The sequence below is a fragment of the Cupressus sempervirens genome, chromosome 11, assembly GCF_028749045.1.
Source record: "Cupressus sempervirens isolate cs-2001-9-10 chromosome 11, ASM2874904v1, whole genome shotgun sequence".
NCBI classification, from domain to species: domain Eukaryota; kingdom Viridiplantae; phylum Streptophyta; class Pinopsida; order Cupressales; family Cupressaceae; genus Cupressus; species Cupressus sempervirens.
Genome location: NC_143128.1, coordinates 289,285,139 through 289,291,594, shown reverse-complemented (window position 1 = coordinate 289,291,594; position 6,456 = coordinate 289,285,139).

Here is a 6,456-nt window from a genome sequence, read left to right as displayed (position 1 = left end):
CATAAGGAGTATCAATGCAAAACCTATTAGAAAAAGGAATGAATAACTTAGATTTACTTCCCTCTCACCCCAACCTTAAGAGGATTTAGGTAAAGGTATGTAAATAAAGAAATGTTGAAATGGAAAATATGGAAATAGAAAGGAGAAGAGAATACTGTCTAAAACACAAACCTAAAAATACATTTTTGAATGATGTAAGAAGTTGGTGTAACCCAATATCTAGGTTGAAATCTATAAGGTGGAAAAAATCCAAAAATCTTTCGATGATCTATCAAGGGCCAACTCGATCTTCAAGGGTGTAGTGCACCCTTGATAATAGGTTTGCGACATTGATTCTAATTTCACAGTTCTATAAAAAGTGAAAAAAAGTATCCAAATTTGTAACTTGATCTCCAATTTGAGATTCAAAACCTACAAAACAAAGGGAATTATTTATATTTTATTTTTGTTGTGGGGGTGAGGGGGGTTTAGCTTCGTCAAACCTTGATTAAGGAATTAACCTTGAATTGAAATAATTGAAATTGAATGCTAGCAAGTAGTAGTGATAGATCGAACATGAAGCAATGTAAATCTACAAATATGCTCTTGAATTTTGAATGAATCAAGTATGTAAATGCACTAGCTTTGACTCGATGTCAAAAACCCTAGAAAGTAAATCAAAGTGAAACCAAAACCTTCTTCAATGTATGTGCTTAAAATCTATCTTTGTAGATCGTGTAGAAGATGCAACAAAGGATATTGAATGTATGAAGAGAGATCTTGAACAATTGAAAATGCAATAGAAGATTTAGCATAAACTCCTTCAATAGCTTAAATGTGTAAATCCTTGATCTTCAATGGAGGAAAACTTGAATGCCTTGAATTCTTGAAGAAGAACTTGAGAGCTTGATAAGTTGGATGCTTGAACACTTGAATTTGTAAATTTATGGATTGAGATATAAAAAATGGATCAAATGGAAAGTTTTATATAGAGCTCGGAATTAATCAACTCCCGTAGGATGACTAACCTAGAAGTTAACACCTAAACATCATGAAACAAGGGGGTGGCAAGAGACTTGACTGGGCACTAGTTGATGGCCTTTGCAAGAAATTTTACTAACAATTCCAACAATGTGGTGGAGGCTATGGCTTTATACTGGAGGCTAAGATTTGTTGTTAGTCTGGGGTGAAAAAACTATGCGATGAGGGTGGCTCAAAGATATTGTGGAAAAAATCAAATGGAATTTGCAACCATGTTGGTTTATCTCTAGCATCACTGGAGACATTTGGTCCCTTCGAACTAGCATGGAAAACTATAGCCTACAACACATCTACAAGGAAGGTAACATGTGGCAATTTCTTTGGCTAACTTGGGGTTACAAATCCAAGGAATAAGGTATTGCAGGAAATTTTCCTCTTTGCCTACTGAAATTCAAGCCCTCATAGAAAGAGAACAAGTTAATATACAAGGGGAATGGAATATACTTTTTTGTGAAGGTTTCATTATTGAAAACTTATAGCGGTGCTTACGTTTAAGCGGATGTCACTTTGATTTAAATTTAAATCAAATGATGAAAAGATGGAAGGACTTAAACAATTTCAATGTGACTTCGAACTTGTGTTTTAAAGTCATTATGATAATTACTAAGAGGAATAAAAATAGGATTAGTAAATATTTTGTAAGAAGAGTATCAAATTAAATTATTTATTACCTTTACACTAAATGTTTGGCTCAAATTAAAGAGCACATTTTGTGGAGGCAAGTTAATTGTATGATTCATATCAAGAAAGGATGTATAGACATATTACCCCATCGATGATGGGAAGAAAAATTCTCCACCACTTTGAGTTGTAATTATGGCATCTTAAATCACTCATATAACTAGAAATTCAAGCATTTTGGGAGTTTTTTTTTTTGTAAGACTATGTTGTTGGTTTAAGGGTTTGACCAATACTTTCAGTATGTAGTTGTCATAAGATTCTAGAAAGGGGTCTAAAGTGAGTGGTTACATGGTGAGGATTGAAACATCCAAAATTAAGGACTCTGTCAGAAAGCCTTGTACTTGGATAGCTTTGAAGGAAGAAATTTGGTTCCATTTATGGAAGCTTTGGCAGGACATGATGATAACTACTCTTCTCAATTTTTTAACTCTTAGATAGACACGAGGGTCCTATTAATGGTATCTATTACCAAGTGAATGAGGATATTATTGCTATGGCTATGGTGTTATCTAAAGAGTGAAGAAAGTGGCTAAAGTTATGAAGAGCCAACGAAATTCATAGGTGGGTTTAGTAGTGAAGAACTTTTTGAGCCTTTGGATGAGGCATGTCTTGTAGTAATAAAATATTTTTATTCTACATGATCTGTAAGATATAGTGATGTAGTTGAGGGATAGAAGGAAGAAGGCTAAAAACTATACTATCCTCCACCAAGAGCTTATCCTCTATCTCTTTGATCTTTACCTTGCCTTTTGTCTTCCCTAGTATATTGCTTTAGTGGATAACCAAGGCCAGAAGAATCCACCCAAAATTGGGGGTGGGGGCTATTCTATGACCCCCATTCCTCAATCATCCCCATCTTCCACTCCCTCTAGAAATTCCAAAAAAAACAAGAAAATTTTGGATGCAACTCAAGATACTGCCAAAAATCCTAAACTAGTATTCTCTATTGAAATTGATCGGGTTGATTCAGAAGAGGAGAATGATGGGGGTTGTGGGAGGTCAAGTAGACTAGCCAAGATTCATGCAAGGAAGAAACATATGGATAATATATAAATGGATACTAGAGAGGGAGAGTAAGGTTATGGAGCCAATGAGAAGAGGAAGTCAAGAAGAAAGGAGATAATGGTTAGAAAAAATTACGTTAGTAACAAGGAAGAAGCTAATGAGGAGGATATGGAGAAGGAGACCTAAGACTTGGAGGTGGGGAAGATAAAAAGATGAAGGAGGAAAGTTGTGACTCTACACATCTGATATTTTCACTATGAGCACCTTTGACTTCACCTCCACTATCCATCCTCTTACCCAAACTGGTAAAGATACTTTCTCGATGATTGCTACCTCTCCAATAAGGAATGAGAAAATAGAAAAGACATGGTTTGTAGTAACCCCAATGTTCTATAGGTTCATGATATGGTAATACCTAAAGAAAAATTTGTTGGCTACTAGGAGCTGGGCGAGACAGTAGGAGATTGAGGCTTTCAAAATTGAAATTACCATTCTAGGTGAGAGCTTCACAACATTGTCCAAGTTTGTGATGAAGGTGACTTATGTAGCAACCACCATGCTCCAACTGCTCCACCAGGAGGAGGAGGATGAAAGTCTCAACATAGAGGACTTAAAAAAACTATATGGATTCTTGGAAAATGATGGGGCCAAGGTCTCATTAGGGAAAAGTGGAAAGGAAAAGGCAAGAGTTTAAGCATTTACTATTTTATGTTTTATTTACTATGCTCTAGTTCTGATGAGATGTTCCAGTTAGTAACTTTTTAGATTGGCCAATGATGGCCCCTATGGACTTTAAAATATTTTTAAATAGTTGTAGTACATATTTTTTAGGTAGATAGAGATGGTATGTTAATACTTTAGGTATACAAAAGAACAATGCTCCAGTTGTTAGTAATTTTGCTAGTGTGTTAGATAAACACTTGTTTTGGCTGTGCAAGTTCATAGGGACCGGGTTTTTGATATTAAGGGATGGGGTTGTGAATTTTTTGGTAGTTTAGTTATTGGTTATCTATCATGAATGGTTTAACCATTTTTTTTTATAAGGGCCAACCCCCTTATTTTTTGGTAGCTTTAATATCAAAAACAACATTTTTCTTTATTTATTCTATAATGAAATTGATCTTTTATATTGGTTGATTGTTATAGGGGATTGATTTTTCAAGCTTCAACATTTTCACTATTTAAGGTTAATTAGTTGTTACCATGTAATGTTTGTATATTGAGAATGAAAGGTATCTAATGATCTCACTTGTAAATAAAATTTTAAAAAACTATTATTTTTCCAATTTATTTTAATATTATTATGTAAGATTGATAAAGAAGACATGAATATTCATAGATCCATGGAATATATATCTTAATTTACTTTCTATAATTCTCATTTTATATGCTTTAAATTTACTATTTTTATTTTGATCACAAACATTTTAAACTACATTGTTATGGCCAAATTATTAAAAATACATGTAGAAAATGAGGATGGAGTTTTTTTACGACTGGAATATGATGTTAGAAATTGATGTGGACATGATGTTGGATTACATAAAGCTTTTGAATAATGTTAGAGACTATTGGTAGCATTGATATTCCATAGACTATGTATCATTGAAAAGATACATTTGTGAAATCAATTTTATAATAGACCATCAATAGTAGAAGACTATTGATAAGTTTATCTTGCTTGTCCTTTTGATGATAAATGTTTCATAACTCACTTAGTATCGTACCATTTCATAAAAAAAATATAATTCAATTTGTCATTGAACTTCGGATGGTGTAAATGTATACAACCAAAAGGGAAAGACCTCAAACCTATTATACATTTGTGTGGTAGGAAAATAGAAGTAAATCTACCCTACATAAATTAAAGGGGGAATACTAAGATCCACCCCTTTTGATTAGATTTGATTGACACAAGGAGTATCAATGCAAAACCTAATAGAAAAAGGAATAAATAATTTGGTTTTACTTCCCTCTCACCCCCACCTTAAGAGGATTTAGGTAAAGATATGTAACTAAAGCAATGTTGTAATGAAAAATATGGAAATATATAGGAGAAGAGAATAAATTATAGAATACAAGTTACCTAAAAATCTATTGTTGGACGATGTAAGAATTCAATGTAACCTGAGATCTAGGATGAAAAATGTGAGGCACACAAAATTCAAAAATCTTTGATGATCTATGAGGGACAAAATAGATCATCAAGGGTGCAAGGTGCCCCTGACAAAAGGTGGGACACACTGATTCTGGTTTCATGGTTGTGTAAAAAGCCAAAAAGAGTATCCAAATTCGTAATCTATTCTCCAATTTGAGATCTGAAACCTACAAAAAAGGGAATTGTTTTTTTGTTTGTTCGGGGGAGAGGGGGGTTGCCTCAAGCAAACCCAAACTCAGGAATTAACTTTCAATTGAAATAATTGAACTTGAATACTTGCAAGTAGTAGTGATAGACCTACATGAAGCAATATAAATCTATGAATATGGTCTTGAATTTGGAATGTAATCAAGTATGTAGATGATATAGCTTTTACTCAACTTGAAAAGCCCTAGAAAGGAAATCAAAGAAACCAAACCCTTCTTGAATGCATGTGCTTGAAATTTGTCTTTATAGATCGTGTAGAAGATGCAACAATGGATCTTGAATGTATGAAGGGAGATCTTGAGTGTTGAAAATGCAAAAGAATATCTAGCATAAACTCCTTCAATAGCTTGACAATGTAATTCCTTGATCTTTAATGGAGGAAAACTTGAATGCTTTGAATGCTTGAAAAAGAGCTTGAGAGCTTGAGAACGTGGATACTTGAACACTTGAACTTGTGAATTGATGGATTCAGATATGAAAATTGGGGCAAGTGGAAGAGTTTATATACATAATTAACTAACTCCCATAAGCCAATTGACCTAGATGTTGATGCCTGAAAACCCTAGAACACAAGATCTAAAGAGGGGAGCCAAAATTAGGCTTCATCAAGGGACACACTACTCCCCTAATTGGCCCATCATGGGTAGACTATGCCCCTCATTGTTTAGGGGTGCATTGCACCACTAATTATTAGGTGCACAAACCCTTGGGGTTTTCTCGGGGCTCAAAAACATGTCTCGAGATCTAGAAATCAGGTTCAAATCCTAAGGAGATATTATTTTAGTACGAGGAGTAGATTCTAAGTGTATAGATAGATTAAAATGAGGGAGATAGGGGAAATAGATCCTTCCTTGAGCTTAACACCATGAAAATAAGAGCTTTAAAGAGGATCTATTATGTTTTATCCTGATTCCACCTAGGAGAAAGGACATAAAAGGGAAGAAGAAATGAAAGAGAGGAGGTTGATGATCTGACATTTAATAGGAGCTAAACATGTTGGCAATATGGCTAGGTAAGATGAATTAGTTTTGTCATTTATGGCAACATATATCACAAAATGAGATGACAAAATATACTACTAAAGATTCTATAGTCAGAGATAGAAAATTATCTAAGTGTTAGATAATTTTACTAGTAATGCAGAGATTGTTTATGGCATAGTGAAAGCTAAAGAATTATTTTTCATATGCAAAGTTTAGGGAAGGTATATCAAAGTATTGTGATGAACTACCTAAGTGCACAGGTTAGCACAGACAGTACAGACAAAGTTACAGGCTAAATACTAGTAAAGGCAATGTGTGTAGTAGAACAGAGTACAACAAAAGCAAAGGTATAAAGTACTAAGGAATTATTTTGGTCACAAAATAATTACTTGTGTTTGTAGG